Genomic DNA, 18,133 nt, shown 5'->3' on the forward strand with positions numbered 1-18,133 from the left:
GGGTGGGGGGGCAATACCGTTGCGATCCCAGTTGAAAGAAATCATTTGCACAATTTCATGAAAGCGGTATTTGTCCAGTCGGATGGTTCTATCAAAGCCCAACAGCCACGGTGGAACGTGAATTAAATGACGGGGCGAGCTACAAAGCCGGCAAGATGTCGGGTTAGAGTCATTTCTCAGCTGAACGCTCTCCAGGTAAATGCAGATAATGCGCTCTCGAGTTTTTCTTTCTCTTTCTTAAAGAAGTCTCATTTCCACAGACAGCTCAGAGCTGACACCAGCGCTGCCAGAGCTTCTGTTCTCAGAGCTAAGCTTGTACAACATTTATGTGGTGAAGATGAAAAGACATCATGGGTACACTTTACGCCTGTAAATTCATCCCTGAAAAACCAGCTCAGAAATGCCAGACTTTCTTGTTCTTCTTAAAGTTTTATCAGTGATTTTTTTTTTTTTCTCCCTAATGTCACACCAACTCTCAACTCTCTAAAATGCTCCCAATTCTGACTTATAAAACTTTAAATACCAGTGTAGAAAACTTGCATATGGAGAGATTTCAGGTAAGTGAACAGGAGATGTAATAAGAGGTTGAGTGCAATTTCTGGTTGAAACCTGCTGTTCTCTTGCTGTGCAGATAAAAGATTTGCCTCCACCGATGTCTGTTGTTGTCTTCAGTTTCAGAACCCCCAACAGTATTTCCTGGTGACTCACTTCTTTCCGAGCCATTTATGCTTGAAAACTTCCTAAGGATGAGCCACACATATTCTGAGTTTTATCGTCGATGAGGGGCCATTGGGCATAATGAAGTTCTGTCTCCCAGCATGAGTTTGTGAGGCTCATGATTACAAATGCTCCTGTCATTGTCTCCTATCATCTCCTGCCTAATTGAAGACAATATAACGAGACAATGGGGTCTCGCTCATCATTCTGCATCAATAGCATGCTCTATGGAACGTGCCAGTCTGTTTAAAAGCAGGGTTGAAGTTGGTGGGAGGGTGGGTGTGTGTGTGTGTGTGTGTGTGTGTGTGTGTGTGCGGATACTTGAATGCGCTCGAGCTTGTTTAATTTGGACCAAGAAGATGGACAATTAAACTACCGCTCCCGGGGGGGCTGTTCATTTTGGTCAGCTTCCCCACTTCATGGCCGTCCGCCCTTGTAAACGCTCCTGGATGTGTCTGGGTCATGCGTTAGGGGGTGGAGTAGGGTTTGTAGGCGGGAAGGGGATTGGGCGGGGGGTCTGCCTCTGGAGGGGTTGTCTCAGATGATTAGGACAGCCAAGTGTGGAGAGTCCCTCAGTGCCTGGCCTCCTTCACCTCCCTAATATGCTCTGAATAAGTCCCCCTCCGCTGCGCGTTTGTTGTGGGGTTTGGCGGGAGGTGGGGGGGGATTATGTCTGGCCATGGTTTAGGAGTGTTTGTCATCTGCCCCCTCGAGGCCTGCACCGGCTCCTTTGTCTGAGCGTCAGGCATCGGTACAATGTCAAATCACACAATGTGCCTATGCAATCAGGGCATCTTGGGTTAGGAACTGACACAGGATTTCATGTCTGGATTTTTATTTTTTCTGTAACTTAATTTTAGGGTCGAGAATTAAAACAGTTTTTATATTTGTAGTAACTTTGCATATTTTAGCTTATTTTTTGGTTAAAAAAAATCTACAAATCACTTAAATACTGATTTAAAACTATTTAAAAACAGCTACTGCATCACACACATCACTCCATTCTGTAGTTACATCATGTTCTTTTTTTTATTAGTCTGACTTGCATGACATAGATGTGGCCTAGTATGAGAATATTCTCAGAATATTATCAGGTTCAAGCCCATTTTATCTATGAGTAATATCGGGTTTTGTTATGAGTTACTGAAAATCAAAAAGATCTCTCTGCTGGAGTTACAGTCATTCAACGAAAACTGCATCATAAAAGAGGAAGAGATGCTCATTTCTCTATTGAGGCATCAGTAAACCAGAATGCTTTGCAATCACAGCTTGCATATTTGCTAATCTATGATTGCTAGTGCGATAACTCTATCAAGCTCTTTCTAACTGTTTTATTTTTTTATTTTTTTTTATTTTTTTTGTAATTTGAACAATGAGGTACTGTGGCTTCTTGTGTGCCCCACTATTAATATTAAATTTGAAAAAATCTGCACAATGCCATCACTACTTTGCTCTACTTCATGCGAGAGCACTTTGAGAGATGCACCATATTACTTAAGGAAGCTGGACTAGATGAGGCAGTTTTATAGGAAATTACTTGACAGAAAATCTCAAAATTCATTAAACAAAATCATTTGTATTAGTGTAAGAGTATGTTAGAATTTACTTCAAATACTTGCTTTATATAAGTTTATATTGAGAGCCCTTGTCCCTGGTGTCTACATACATAGTCTGGAGTTCAGTTTAATGGTCTCAAAGGTGTTTCTATGGTTTCACACAGTGCATCTCTTTATGAAATTTGGAAGAATGATTCATTCATCTCCACACAATGGCTAACAAAGAGGGCACTGAGCCCCGGCCAAATATCACAAGTTACATTGAAAACAAACAAAACGCTCTTGCTGTAAACTGTGGATGCAAAACCTCCCAGTGGCTGATAACAGTTCTGCAGGATTTAGGCACTGTGGGAGAAACGGCTTCTGTGGCTTTGCATTCAAGTCATTTGGCCATGTAGAGAACCAGGAAATGACACACATTCCTCCTTTGCAGTAACAAAATGAACCTGAATCTAGTTTCCTACTATTCCTGAATAATTGTGTCTAAAATTTCATTGTTAATTACTTCGCTAGAAATCGTGAAATTGATTTTTAGTCTTGATTTCACTGTACGTGGGGGACTTTTATTAAAATCCGGCTTCAAACACAATGGACCTTTGGATTAAACTTAAATTTAATTTTCTTTCATTCCTTTATGCCAGACAACTTCCGTAATAGCTAATAATAGAACATAAAATGCACTATTTATACGTGGTGCTCTGAAATCATATCTCTCTGTGGTTTTAAAGGCATTTGTTTAATTTTGTCAATAATTTTTGAGAAACACAGTCGCACACATTCACATTACCTCCGTACAGGGACAAAACCTCCCCAGCCCGAGCATATTTCTGAAAAAGTTAACAAATTAGCAGAAACGTTTAAATCTGGGCATTCTGAATCATATTTTTCCCATTTTCAGTCTCAGCTTTTCTCAAGTCAATCTTGTTGCTAATCCTGGCTCACAAAGGTACACTGCAACGACTAATTATATCACATTCTCTTGTCACAATATACAATTGCTTGTAATGTGCACTGCCCAAGGACGTCCCCTTCTAATTTGCAGATAAGTAAATATGCCAGGTAGATGAGTTTTGATGACACCCAACAAGCTATTTTCGATCTCCCTCCCTCCCTCTTCTTTCCCTCTCTTGAGTGGCAGTTTTAGGTGTTTCTCCCACTCCGCAGTTCACAGTCTCACAGGCTCTTGAATTGACAGAAAATATTTCAAGCAATGAAAATATCAGAAGTGCACTTGATCTGCCAATTTTTTTTTTTTAAGCTTCTAAGTAGTATCCACTTCATTTGACTGTGCCTGAAGGTACATTAAAGCCATTTTCATAAAGATTTCCAAATAAGCCCTTGAGATGTTTTTTTATAGCTGAGGTTTTAAGGAATAGAGATAGACACATCATTTGGGAGTGAGGGAGCAAAGTAATTACAATTGTGTGTGTAATTGACTTTTCCTGGGTTCATGGTGAAAGTCTCATCTGACCAACGGAAATGTCTTCTTCGCTGCTTTTTGTTTTAGCCCAGTATTACACTGCAGTAGAGGGAGAATGGTTGTGGCATCAAAGCAGTTTCATACTCAGCGTGATTTTTGGCGGATATTAAACGCTTCCAAAATTAGTCGCACCAGATCCTACAACCTTAAAAGGTGAGAAAATGACGGAATGTAATTGAATAGTGCTCACACCGACTGAAACACAAATATTCAAACTCTCCCGTTTGATTTTATTTTTTCATCTTTTGTAGACATGGAAGGTTGTCGGAGGTGAGGGTTAACACACTGGCAAATATATCAGTCTATCAAATGGAGCCTGACTTTTTTTTTTTTTTTTAGTGGTACAAGAAAGCAAATCCAGCACAGATGATCTCTGTGCGTGCAGGAAGCCTTGAAGGTTTGCATCATTTCTGCCACATTCTCCCCCAGGTCATTCTAGCCTCCTTACATGCAGAAACGCGTGCACACACACTCTCTTGCAAGCACACCACCGTTTTTCCTCACAGCGCAGCGGGAGTCTGTCTTTATCTGTCCTATTGATTAATGAAGCAGGCGCAGCGGGGTATCCGAGAGAGGTAGGAGTCTAGATCAAGGCTGTGAGCTGCATCACTGGCAGTCACACCACACTCACTCACACATTTTTACACTCACGCACACACACACACACATTCGCACATACTCTTTCACTGTCTCTGTCATGTTCTCTCTGTGTCTGTCACAGCAGACATGTACACACATGCATACTGAGAGACATGACACACCCAGCAGTGCTGACACACACGTGTCGTCATAACTCACAAATGCATCATATCACACACACACACACACACACACACACACACACACACATTCAAAATGAATTAACATTGCTTTGGCTGTGCGGGTGCCTAAGCTGGAAAAGCATTTTCTATAAACATAATGTTTGCAGATTAGTTGGGGTTAATGATCCGATTGCCTCGGAGCTGCCACAACGTCTGTGCGCGTGCACATGTGTGTTTTTGGCTGAGGGGAAAAGGCACTGCTCTGCTGTGCTGCCTCCCTCACTTCCAAATGAGACATGCCCCAGGCACCATTACAAGAGCAGTATTTATGCTATTAGGGAACTGGGTTCACCACGCTAGCAGTGGTAGCAGAACGAAACGGCTAAAATTATGTCTTGACTAACCTCAATGGGCAGGTCCAGTATTTTCTTTGCATAAATGAGAAATTACAAGTTGTGTGTTTAAAGGCTATTTTTACAAATCGCCTGTTGGAATATCATGTACATTATTTCTGAGCCATATAAATGTAAAAGCCAAGGAATAGAGCAGTTTTTTTTTTAAAGCGTTTGTTCTTTTAGAGCAGAAATAAAAATCCAGAGTCAGAGTTTTTTTTTTTCCCTCTTTTTTTCCCCATCTTTACTTTGGTGTTTAAAATTAGCTTCATAGTCCAAACCAGAAATAGTCCTCTGCAAACGACTCTCTACATGTCTCAGTCAACTGGAGTCGGTGGGTTCAGTGAGGGTGTAGTCCCTCCAAGTCCACCACCTTCCTCCCCACAGACACGCTCTGAGAAGCCCCTCTCATGTAATGCTGAATGGACAGAAAAGTACAGAAATGAAAGAGAGCAGGGTAAGAATGACTGAAAAATGACTGCAAGACCCTGACTCTCTTTTCCTTTTTTTTTTTTTCCCGAAGCGACCCTCCCCTCTCTCCACCTACATATTTTTGCTCCTATCCCTCCCTCCCTCCGTCCTTCGTTCCCTCCCTTCCTCTCCTCCGGCGTTCCTGTCGAGGCATGCCTCCGTCCCCGCCAACCAGCATCGTCCGTGGCAGGGTGAGGGGGCAAGAAGAGAGGAGGGGAGGAGGGCAAACAAAGGAGCACTGTTGCTGCCTTGCCTTTTTGGGGAGGGTCGACACCAGGACGGAGGGGGGTGCGGGTGGAGGGGTACAGACGGAGAGGGAGAGAGTGTGACTGAGGAGGTTTATGATTAAGAATAGAGATTAAAATGAATGGGTGGGGAGCAGGGGTGTCTGTTCTGTTCACAGTAATAAAGAGGACAAGCAGTGCCAGTCATTTTTTCACATGCACCCAGACACACACACATACGCACACACAAAGAGTTGGCAGACTCTTAGCAATGCTGCAGTTAGTGTGAGTGAGTGTGAGTGTGAGAGATAGGGGAGGGATGGGGATGGTTCATTGTTTCCTGGCCATTGTACAATATTTGCTTAACCCTCGTGCTTTATCTGTGCAGCTGCATGCTACAAATGAGATGGCGAAAAGTGTACGATGGCGCCTGTCACAGCTGTTAGCAATTTCATATGTGCACTGTAAGACACCCCCCTACACACACATACAGTGCACACAAACTCTGTCAATTTACAAAGCGCTACAGCCGTGATAAAATCATTCTCTGAACAGTACAATTACACGTCAACTTAGTCCATGCAAACAGAAGATGGACAATGAAATAGACACAGCAAAGAGCCAACACAGGTATGCAAACTGTAAATGGAAATCACGCAGTCATATAGGTATATAATAATAACAATCCTATGGCTCTTCTTGCCACTGTTTGCCAGCCACTACTCCCTGACCCCTTCATGAACCTTGTTCTTTAGTTACATTGAGCAAGCTTGCTCCACTCTGCAAATATTACACTGGCTGTCGTCACTCAGCTATCGCTCAGGTTTTCAGCTTTATGTTTTTAAAATAGTTACTCAACGCTCGGGACGGAATGCCACATAACAAAATATATCTTGACTTTAAACGTTCATGTAAGTACATGCTGTTTTAGGTCATGAACTGAATCAATTTGTTATCTCTGCGCATATCTCATTCATACATTCTTTCTACACCATGAGTAAGAAATTGTTTTGAAAGATAACTGAATTTTTGAGCCAATAACTTGAATCCCACAAGGCCCGACTCCATGAATGGAGTGTTGTTTATTTATTTATTTTGGTTGATGTGAGATGCTGGTAGAGATGTCTGCATTCCACTCAAACAGTTTCTTAGTTGTCGGTTTCCTATCTCTGTCCTCTTCTGTTTCAGGTCATGAAAGGAGCTAGCACAAGAAGAAGAAAACCGAACGAATGCTAGCAGCCATAGCCTTCACCGCAGAGCGGAAGGAAGGGAAGCAGAAAAGCCCCAGAGCAGAATGCAACGAGGAAAAGACAAGAGTGATGAAAGAGAGGTAAGAAAGCTTGGTTTGGCCCGAGGTTAAACATTGCCTTTGCGTGTGTGTCTGTGTCCTCTGTTGCCCTTCCACCTGGCTGCATGAGTCAGATGTGTACCTGGAGTGAGTTTGGTGTTGGCATGAATGTGTGGGTTTTTGTCAGTGATGTGTGTGAGTGTGACTGTTTGTTTTTATGTGTGTCCCTGGCGTCGAGGCACAGCTGCCAGGTGAAGAACGTACCATCCTGTCTGACTCACCTGCTGCATCCCAAACTTCTCTATTGTCTTTATCTCTTCATCTTTTCCCTCTGTTTTCCACACATTCATTTCTCTGTACTGAAGAGAGACAGCAACCTTTATTTTAAAATGCAGAAATCACAGTGGGGTTAGTTAACAGGGTAACATTTTGTTTATCATGAGTATGGCCTTTGTTTGACACATTTTATTAAATATCATACACTGACCAATGATGTCATTTGTTAAGATTTGGGTTTTCTCATTAATCACTGCCACAGAATAAAGAAATTAGATTTCTTTGCACATTTTAGTATTTAGATTAATTAAGTATTTTATTAACTTAATAATGACTTTATCAGCAATTTTATTGAGTTCCCTTTGATATTAAGTAGGCATTGTGTGTCACTTTGCATTGAGGAACTACTGAAACAATTTTAATTTTATGCCAGAAAAATACAAAATTTTGTATTTCATGTATCCATTCATAGCCTACTGTGGACATGGATACTGAGTATCTGTATATAAAGTAAGCTAACAAGTGGTGTAATAAGTAAATGTCTTTATCAGTATTGACTTTAATGAACCCATATCCTCTTCCTGTGTCATCAAAGATGTTTTGTCCTTTCCTGTTTCATGACAGAATACACAGAATCCATTTCATGTTGTAAGGATTTGACCTTTTCTCTCCAGCATCCATTAGAATAAAAAAAAAAAAATCCCAAATTTCATGGATGCAGGGAAGAAAAAAAAAAACCACATGATCTTGGAGAATGGCATAGCCAAAAGGTAAAACACAGGAGTGAATCTGGGAGAAGAGCCACCTTATTGTCTTAACTGTGTTTCAGTGTTTCCCAAAGTGAGCGGTCTCTCAGAGACTAGTCTTCTCGCTCTCTCTGTGTGAGGCTGAAAGCGGCAGTAAATCATTTTCTACCATGCAGTCATAGCTTGCAATGGCTGCCACCATACACAGATAGGGGGATGGTTAAAGAGGGAAGGCAGCAAGAGGAAAGGAAAATGTTCTTTTTCTGGGTTCTTGTCATCCTCCTTTCTGATGATACTCTCTTCCACCTCAACCTCCCACCCAGAGGTTACAATAGCAGTGGTGTGATTTTACTTCAAAGATTTTGTTTCGAACCAGTCCGGCGTATCGTACTCTCAGAGACAGATCCAGTGCACTCCATTTCAGTTCAGCTCGACTCATTTCATATCAACCCAGTCCAGCTGAACTCAATTCTCTCTTCTAGCTCTTCATGTTTTGCAGTCTCACTCACTTATTTTCAGTCTGCCTGAGCTGTGCAATCTTCTGTCTTGTCTTCTGTTCTCACATTTTCAACTTTTTGTTCTTTGTTCTTTTTTGTTCTTTCTCTCTCAAGCCACCCACCCCTCCCCCTCTCTTTCTCAGGTTTTTGCACATGCAATAAGTTTCATCTTCATTTAAATCCTTCCAACACTGTCTTCTTTTCTTCCATTTGATGTTGGTTTCTCAGGTAAGGCCACTGCTGTTGCATGGCCCAATCTTTCTTCTGTCCACAGCCACCAAAAAATAATGGCATTTCATCATTTTAAAAGACAGGAGATGATGAAAGAGAGTATGTGGGCTGTGGGGCTGTAGAGCACTGGTTTAAAAGAATGGGAAACTGTCCCCGAAGGGATTGTCTAATGCCAACAATAATCAGTTTTAATTACTGGACTTCTTCACATTTCAAATCTCTGTCCAAATAACTCCAGTTGGATAAGACAAAGTTCTTTTTTAATGGAAGTGATTTTGAACTCATTTGAGGAAGAAATTACTTCCCTGGGGACGACAGAAAATGTGGAGGATGTTGTAAGTAAGTATCCAGACATGCCACTGTTCTTTCTTCTCTGCCCTTTTTCCTCTCAAGTGTGTCTGTCCTCTGCTCCGGTGGAAGAAGGTCTTTCAGGAGCAGCCAAGTCTGTCTAAACTGGCTTAGAAAAAAAGCTGCAGGATTCAAGAAGCAGCATGGTTCTCTTTTGGTGTCCATTTGTGTATACAGAGGCGGGGTTGCAAGGCTCAAGCCACAGTGTGTCTCACGGTTTCATATTTCACAAACCGCATATGGGAAAATGACAGGCAAATGAGTCACTCTGTCAAGTCATATTGATTCACTCCAGGACAGGAGGGACAGAGCGAGTAATTGTCAGTTTCATGCTCGCGCAAAATAACAGACAAATGATGGACAATGGTTTACAATGGTGAGGGGAGGAAAACATACTCAGGCGGGGAAAGGGCATAAAAACCTGATGGACAAGTGTCAGAAATGGTAATGGATAGATGGATGGATGGATAAGGGGGGGTAGAGATAGAAAAATTAAACAGAGAAACATGGTGAGCAGCCAAGCTTTCAGAGAGAGTACAGATGAAAGAGAAAGATGTCTGGGGAGACGATTTCTAAGTGAACACGAGAGAATTATCCATGAGAGAGGTCCACAAAGGGGAGAGATACTGTAGAACTGGTAAATAGAGAAGTGGGGGGGTGAGGGCCAATGAAGCGATGCCTCTAATGTCTTTATAAGGCCATAAAACACTGCACTTCCTGGCCTCCTTCTAATTGCTGAGAGGAATAGGATGGGGGGGGGCTCAACTCTACCTGCCTACTAAATGAGGCCCCTAAATCCTCACTGCTTGGCCTTGAGGGCTTTCTTTGGGATTGCTATGCCAGCAACATGGACGCAGAGGGAGAGCAATTCAAGGAACGTCTACGTTTGAATATTCTTAATAGTTCTTTCACTTGAAATTGAAGTTGAGAGAGAGAGCGAGAGAGAGAAATACAAAGAAGAGAGAGGGAAAAGTTCTGCACTTTAATGATCCCCTTATATTTGACTTGCAAGAAAAATAAAGGTGAAAGACAGACAGGGGAGACAGAGGAATCCAAAGACAGAGCTACGAGTAAGAATATAATGCACTTAAATACTATTGCTTACAATAAGCACTTGAAAACAAGGCTGTGAAAGGGGGGGGGGGGGTATTTTATAGACTCAGCAGGAAACAACCATAGAAATGGCTACGCTTCCCCAAGGAGCTGTATGCTGAACTCTTAAAAACGTGAAAAGTAACGCTTGCCATCATTGGAAAAGAAAACATTTTCATTTCATAAACTGCTTGTCTAAGGGACCCTGCCACAACCTCTAACACTCAAATCAGCACAGTAGAGAACAGAGCCTTCAGAGGAAGAGAAAAGCTTTGTTTTTTTGTTTTTTTTTTACATTCTGGTACGGCAGAAAAAGCACAAATTTGTTCTAAACTATGCCCCAGATACCTGCAGATGTACTTGAATGGAAGAGCCATTAATATCAATATTTGTAGTGACAGTCTTATGAAATGCTTTGGAGCACATAAAAAAATGTGCCTGCCAAAATAAAAGCCTTTATCTAAATCCAGATATTTTATATTTACCCACAAGTCCAGAAATGTGCTATTGATGGGCAGAAGTGTAGAATTCAAACAGACAACAGAGGAATGTTGCCCTTTTTTTTTTTAAATCACTTTGATGAAATAATTTTTAAAATGCTCAAACAGATTGAAACAAAACTGCATATACTAACAAATAATGCTATGTAAATATATTTTATTGTACAATTTCTGTGCATTTATTATATATTTCTATAACAGTCTACTATCATTATCCATAGTGTGTTATTGAGTTTTATTGAAAGAATATTCAAACCTTTGCTTTAACATCATTCTGCACCACCAAGCCTACGCATTGTGTGGTTTTCCCTTTCCATCCAGTCACCCTGTATATGCTGTATATTCAAATTGAATGGTGACTTCAGGCAATGGGACTTTGTTTTCCAAAATGTAAATTCCAGTCTTAATTTTTATCTTTTGTCAGTGACTTATACTGAGTTTATGAGCTGTGCGCATAACTTTTGCTGATTTTGATGATGGGAGTCCGGGGGTGTATTGTGTCTCAACTCGCCACGCTACAGGAGCTGTATAACAGTTGCCTTTTTTGTACGGGGTTTTATCAGTGGGTGCGAGAATGAAAAGGAGTCAAAGGCAGCCCCCTAAGCTTTCCATAATGCGTCCCGAGAGGAGACAAAGGCCTGCATTCACTGCTGGGTGTCGATAAGACCTATCATTAGTCTGCCATTGGAGGTATTACCAACACACACAGACGCACTTATACACACACACTCTCCTACACAGAGTGCAGTAGGGTACTTATTCCTGTACCCATTCACTTTTTCCACACACACGCATAAATATTCTTATTCGTGCCAGAGAAGTGAAAGAAGCATTCTGGCTTGAATTGAATCGAATAAAGGCAGAGGAGTGGACCCCCTGCTGCTTTCCCATCACAACAGGATTCGCTCAGCCTCACATGGCTGGGGCGTCCACACTCACGTGTGTTCATCCATACATGACTGCAACTTAGCCAACAATAGAAAATGCACATAACCCTGTTTATATATACTGTCATTCTATTGGTTATTAATGATGAAGAATTTCAAGGTTAAAACATACATGTTGCATTTTTAATCTTTAGTCTTATTATCCTTGTTAGATTAATGGTGGTTTATTTCCATAAAATTGCAATAAGTGCAATCATTGGCTTTTATGTCTGTGTTAATGTTATACTGTATTTCTGCCACAAAACCCGTATGGCTACCTGCTTTTTCGTGCTGTTTTTCTTTGTTATGTTTTGCGCTGTAAAGTATGTTGCGCAGTAAAACATACCAGCAGACACGTGTGGTTAAATGCAGTTAAAAGCTGGCGCAGGCTGCCTGCCTGCCATCTTGATGATAGAACTCTTTGTTTATAGTAATAATACCAAGCTCTCAGAATTAATGTAGTATTGATGATAAAATGCTACACACATTACATTTACTTAACAAGACAGGAGTAAAATTAGGTGCAAGAAGAGAAAGATGGTTGGGTTTCCTTTTAGTGTTTTCCTGTGTGTGTGTGTGTGTGTGTGTGTGTGTGTGTGTGTGTGTGTGTGTGTGTGTGTGTGTGTCAGTGTGTAGACTAGGGGAAGGACGACGGCACTGCTGTCGAGGTCCTAAGTAGATGATGGACCGTAGCTCGTATGCCCATTCCCTCTCATTAGCTCAACCCCCACCCCCAGCCCCTGAGAATGTATGAGTTTACTTACCTTCCCTTGCTCTGCTCTGAGTTCCCGGCCAAACGCCAAGCGTCGGCTCAGGGTCATTAGCCTCGCTGCTGGGAACAAATGGCCTTCGATAGCATCTCAGCTAATACACAACAGAAGCAGATTAACCCCTGGATCCTTGGAGGATAACATATTGAAGGAGGGGAGAAGAGTGATGGTGAATTATTTTTTACTTTATTTTTATTTTTGGCTTTTTCTTGGCTATTAGAAGCAGATTTTGAGTCTTTGCTCTTTTTTTGGGGGGCGCTTTGAATCTCATTGCACTTCAGCTAAACATCACAGTTGTTTGCCTGAAAACAAAAACCACAGAGAGAGAAGTGGGCAGAGGATCAAAGCCCGAGGAGGATTTGTCTGGCAGATAGTTGCTGGGATCCTGCCTGTGTAGACTCACTCTCTCTGTGCACACCACTAGGTTGCCCCCTCACATTGCCAGCTTGAAAATTATAGATCATGAAAAAGGAAAAAAGAACAGTGCAGTCACAACAGCCTCCTCCCTGAAGCAGACGCCTCCCTATTACACCACACGGGCGTGTGTGTGTGTGTACACGCACGCACTGACTTGTCTTTCCCATCCTTTCATCTAAGTGCCTACTTTGTGCACATTTTCATATTGGTATTTCATTGCGCAACTTTTGATATGGTAAACAATTCACCCACTTTTTTTTTTTTTTTTTTTTTACACATACAGATTGTTATCAAAAGAACCTCTTCAGGAACTTTTAAAGTCTGTGATCATTTACCAGTCCAATGGCACAAGAGGAGATAATCCAACAATAAACAGTATAAAATCAGATTGACCGTGGTAACCTCAGTGAAGAAATCTCCACACAGTACTAAAAAGCCTACGTTTATTTCCATCTAAGGTCAGTGTGTTCACCAAAAAGTTCTTTCCATAAGGCCTCGGTGAGGTTTGTGGGCTGTTGGTGGGGGGGGTGGCTCAGATGTCTGTTTTGAACAGAAAGACACGCCCAGAGGATGGATATAATTAAGACTAGTGACTTTTTTTTTTGTAAGTAAGGAGGGTGTATGGGTGACTGTTCTGGGTGGTCTAGCTCTACATGCCTGTACTGGTTTTATTACAAACAGTCACAATATGGTAAGAACACAAACATATTCTGACAAAGCACAAAGATTAGCATATATAATACATTCAGACACAAATAGCACAGACGTGAAAACAGCCATGTCACTTGTTTCCTGGCCATGGTGGTTGTCAGGACATGGCGGAGTAGATTTATAAAAAATAAATAAATACACTTTTTTTAAAAAAAGGCAGAATTGATCAAAGCAGTTGGCAGACATACCTGACATTCATAGAAGTGTACTCACAAATGACTGCTTTACTTTACAGTGAACAACTGTGAGTCAGTGACCTCTGTATTTCATCATAAATCAAACTTTAGCTGCCATCTAAGTATCTTACAGTTTCAGCCAAGCCTTTATTTAAGCATTGAATAGAGGCCAGATGAGTGCAGAAGGGCTTCCATTTATATACAGTACAGAAGGTTACCATAAAGACCATATATATATATTTTGGTTTTCTCTTATTGCACTTATATAGCTCAAAGTAGAAAATACAAAGACAATTCTTGTAATAAATTGAAAGATTATTCTCTTACTCTAGTTGAACTTTTAACTTTTGCTGTGTTTGTGTCGTTATCTGCCCGGTGCACTACACAGGACCACAATTACAGAATTTGTCTTTAATTGCAAGAATGTTCATGTTCATTAATAACTTCTAGCTAGGTTTATTTGCTTGACCCGGCAGCCTCTCTACAACAGTCTATAGAGTCTAGAAAAATCTCCCCTGGGTCACTAGAAATAAGGTTTTATCATCTTGTGACTGTTGCCCTCTGACTCTCTAACTAAATGGCCACCGACAAATGAAGAAATTAAAAGACAAATGCTACTATTGGGATGAAAAAAACTAGATGTACAGGATTCAGTATTCACTAAGTTTGTCTTATTTGTCAGGAGTCAGTATAAAAATTAGACACATCTAATTGTCTTTTTTTTTTTTTTTACAAATTGGAAACAAACTGTAATTTATATGAGGCTTCCTTCACTTTGTGGAAAAAGAATAAAAGCTGCAAGGCCAGTCAATCCCACAACAAGGGCTTTTCAAGCAGTAAATCCTGATTAATAGCATCTTCTCGTTAACACATAAACACTCTGTGTACCGTCAAAACGTCCATTAATTTGGAACTTTTTTTTTTTTTTTCGCGTGAATCACCTCATTTAGCTGGCAGAGAGAACACAGATCTTTATTGTTGCATTTTGTTTTGAGGGGGCCTAAACTCATGGGTGGTCCCAGGGTTTTTTTTTTTTGTCATGTACTGAGCAGCACATGGATCTGTTAATGAAAGAATAAATTGGTGACTCCGTGCCGAGACCTTAATGATGGAGGTGCCTTCCCCAGTCTCAGCAAGTCTGCTTACTGGAGCAGAGAGAGGGATGGGAGTGGGAGAGAGGAAAAACAATGAGGTAGAAATGGAGAGGTGGGAGGGAAACAATGCAGGAGATGGTTAAAAAAACATAGTTGATGTAGGAAGGAACATAACATAGAAAACAGTAGTAACTGAGGTATACATTAGCTCTGCGAGACAGAAATAGTAAATTGCATGTATGTTCTGGCAGATGCTGTAAAATGAACAAAGGGTAACTTTAGAAATGGGGGGGGGGGCAGTTCTTAGGCGGTATAAAAGGTTTAATTTCTCCTTCGGCTGTGGTGAGCAGCTTTCCTGTGCTGCCCTGTTTCACTGTATTTAACATCAAAGTGAAGTATGAACAATTGAGGCAATTTTTCATCCGGCCAAGGTCAATCATTGTTCTTTCTGTGTGGATGTAGATCCGGCTGAGAGGAATTCAGAGGAACCATATTTCACTGGCAAGTCTATTTTAGCAAGTCACCTTTGAGCAACCCTTTTGATTTTCTTTTTCTTTTTCTTGTGTGTGTGTTTTCAGTTTACACATATGATTTTCTAAGAATTTTCAGGTCAATTTATTACAGCTGTGGTGTTATTTTTTAGCGTGGGATTTATTAGAGTTGTGTTTAGACTGCTTGAAATAATACATGGCACTTGGCGCATGCATTATGAAAGAAAAAGTAAGATTGATGTTTGGCTAAAAGATTACTGCTACATATAATAAAATGTCATGGTTGACGTTGGCCTTAGATTCTGCGCTCAGATTTGTAGTTTTGGATCAGAGGGCCTGGTCCTGGATCAGATTTAAGTACCCAAACTCCACTCCTGATGTTTACATAAACCAAAAATATAACTGGATAGGACATACAGTACTTAGTATGCTTAAACACAGCACATTTAGACTTGTAGATATCTTTAGTAAGGGGCACTTGTGCTTGCCACATCTAATCATGACACGAGGCAGAGTTCCTGCCAAGGACCAAAAGGTTCTTGAACCAAAGAAGAAATAAGTTAAAAAGGACTTTGAGGGACTTAAAACTACAAACAGCAAGGTGCTCAAATCATTAACACAGCTAAAGTGGCTTTAAAAAAAACATTTAAGAATATGTCCTCCACAGGAACTTTAATGCGCTTATTGACCACAAAAAGAGCACAGTGTTTGTCTGTCTCCCTGTCAGTGACTCATTATCAGTCACAATGGGAGACCAGATGGCACTCAAATCAAAGAAAACATCAGGGGATGCGGAGAATAAACACGACTGACTCACGGAAACTTGCAATGTGATTCAATACTACTGCTGCTACAGCTACTACCACCATCACCACTACTACTACCACTACAAATATTAATAATATGTAGGATTTTTTATACCTCGAATGTCATTATGTTTTACAGTGGCCACTCATCCTATTGTAATTGGGATAGTCATAATTTTCACACTTTTCTGATGTTCTTTTAAGGCTATTCTTGGTCAATTAATTAGGCTTAATCATAAACATTTTGATTCACCAGATGTTCAATAACAGTCTTTGTGAAGTTTTTTATATTAATGTATTAACAGGCTCAACTGTTTTTACTTTTTTGATGCAGCAAAAAAAGCTATTTGAATATGTCAACATGAGTTTTCGCAATTTAACATTTAATAGACCAAACAATTAATTGAGTCACCAAGAAACTAATATTCAGATTAATCAGCAATAAAAAGTAATCATTAGTTGAAGCTCTAATTCACTTGTCTCTTTTTCTCTTTGGTGAGTGTGGAGAACACTAGTAAAGGAAAAGACAGACTTTATATTTTTATCATCTTATTGAATATAAGTTAAATACATGTTTGTTAATAATGTTTGTGTACTCAGTGTCTTTTATCAAACACTGTAAATTATGAATAGGGTTAGTTAAAAGCTAGGAAAAGCAACGTTAGTAACCCCCTGCTCCATCTCCAGGTTGTGCCTTTTCTCCCTTTCCATCTGGTCAATCTAAGATGTTATACTCAGAAATTCTTTTTGATAATTCATTCTGTCTCAGTGCACATCACTCCCAGCCTCATCTTGCTGTGGGCACGTCAGACACTCAGCTCTATATAATACATTACAGTCAGTGGCGTCATTATCCTGAAATTCTTTATTGTGTTTAGGGCACCACATTAAAGCACATCAGTGACATTTCAGCTTTATTAGAAGAGACATAACAGCCATCACCACTCAAAGTCACCAGCATGTTTTGTCAAGATCTGATTTTACAGACTGCAAAGTGGCTTCAAAGGCTGCTTCCATATGGTTTTGTGTTAGCAGGGCTCTTGTTTATGTGGCATCACAGTGGTTTTCTCTTTAAACCACCTAACGTCCATCCTTTTTTTTTTCATTATATTTTAAGATGAATCGCGTGTTAATGTACACACACGACGGCTCCTTGTCATCATTTCTCAAGACCACCCAGAGTGTTTATAGGAATTGGGTTGTGAGTGGGCTTGTTGGACATATATAATCATGTGAGTTCTTCAGGAGGGGGGAGTGCAGACTTATTATAGCTAATACTGTTAGACATATCAGTCAGTGTTGTTGAATAATTTCAGTGAATAATTTAAGACACATGTCAACTCCACACACATATATTATTTGGAAATGGAAGTTATAAACTGCTTTGTGTGAAAGTTTGGTAATAAAACACTGTTGATTACAAGTATTTGTTGAATGGTGTGTGTGTGTGTGTGTGTGTGTGTGTCTGTTTGTCTTGTAGAGTGTAGGTGCGTGTGCTTCCTTCTGATTCATTCACTTAGATGGCTCATTTTGTGTATGTGTGTGAGTGTGTGTGTGTGTGAATGACATTTTAATAACATGGTTTACCAAACACCTGAATTTATCCTGTGCTTTCTTCTCCTCTGTTTTCTGCCCTTGTCCAGACACGACGGAGGCACACACACACATTCAACGATACCTCGAGTCTGTCTGCGGTGTACCACCAGCCTGCAACACACACAAGCACACACACAAGCCTGTTACGGTAAGAATCAGAGACCACTGAGCACGGAGTCAGGAGGATAATAATGGTGTGAATGTGAGAAAACAAACTCATTATCCACTGCTGTTTTCCTCTCTGAGTAATTTAAAGACAAATTGACTACTTGGATAGTAGTCAATCTCTGAAAAGTAGTTTCTTTGTGCTTTTATATTTTTTTTCATTCATCATTTTACATTAGGAGTAATTGTGTGTGTCTGCTGTCATGCTGTCATGTGTCCGTGTGTGTGCATACAGAAAAACCTGCTCCTTTTTTCTTCTGTTTCCATCAGTCAAAACCAATCACCACAAGTCAACTTTAACAGCTGCACCACATATCCCACAAACCCCGACAAACTACCCCCCCTTACCCACCCAGTGCCCCTCCCAGGCTTCCCAGCATCCTGCTTCGCCCTCCCTCCCTC

General features: G+C 40.6%; 1 long non-coding RNA gene across 1 annotated transcript in view; it reads left to right on the forward strand.

The window, feature by feature from the left end:
- Positions 1-18,133, forward strand: part of LOC111652425 (uncharacterized) — a 29,200-nt gene that overhangs the window by 5,539 nt on the left and 5,528 nt on the right. Inside the window, exons 2-3 of the long non-coding RNA XR_002760593.2 lie at positions 6,790-6,931; positions 17,614-17,714. This is a non-coding gene — a long non-coding RNA (uncharacterized LOC111652425). The remainder of the gene's footprint in view (positions 1-6,789; positions 6,932-17,613; positions 17,715-18,133) is intronic.

Source organism: Seriola lalandi, unplaced genomic scaffold (assembly GCF_002814215.2).
Source record: "Seriola lalandi dorsalis isolate HSWRI2012SDOR001 ecotype SW California unplaced genomic scaffold, Sedor1 jcf7180002053979, whole genome shotgun sequence".
NCBI classification, from domain to species: domain Eukaryota; kingdom Metazoa; phylum Chordata; class Actinopteri; order Carangiformes; family Carangidae; genus Seriola; species Seriola lalandi.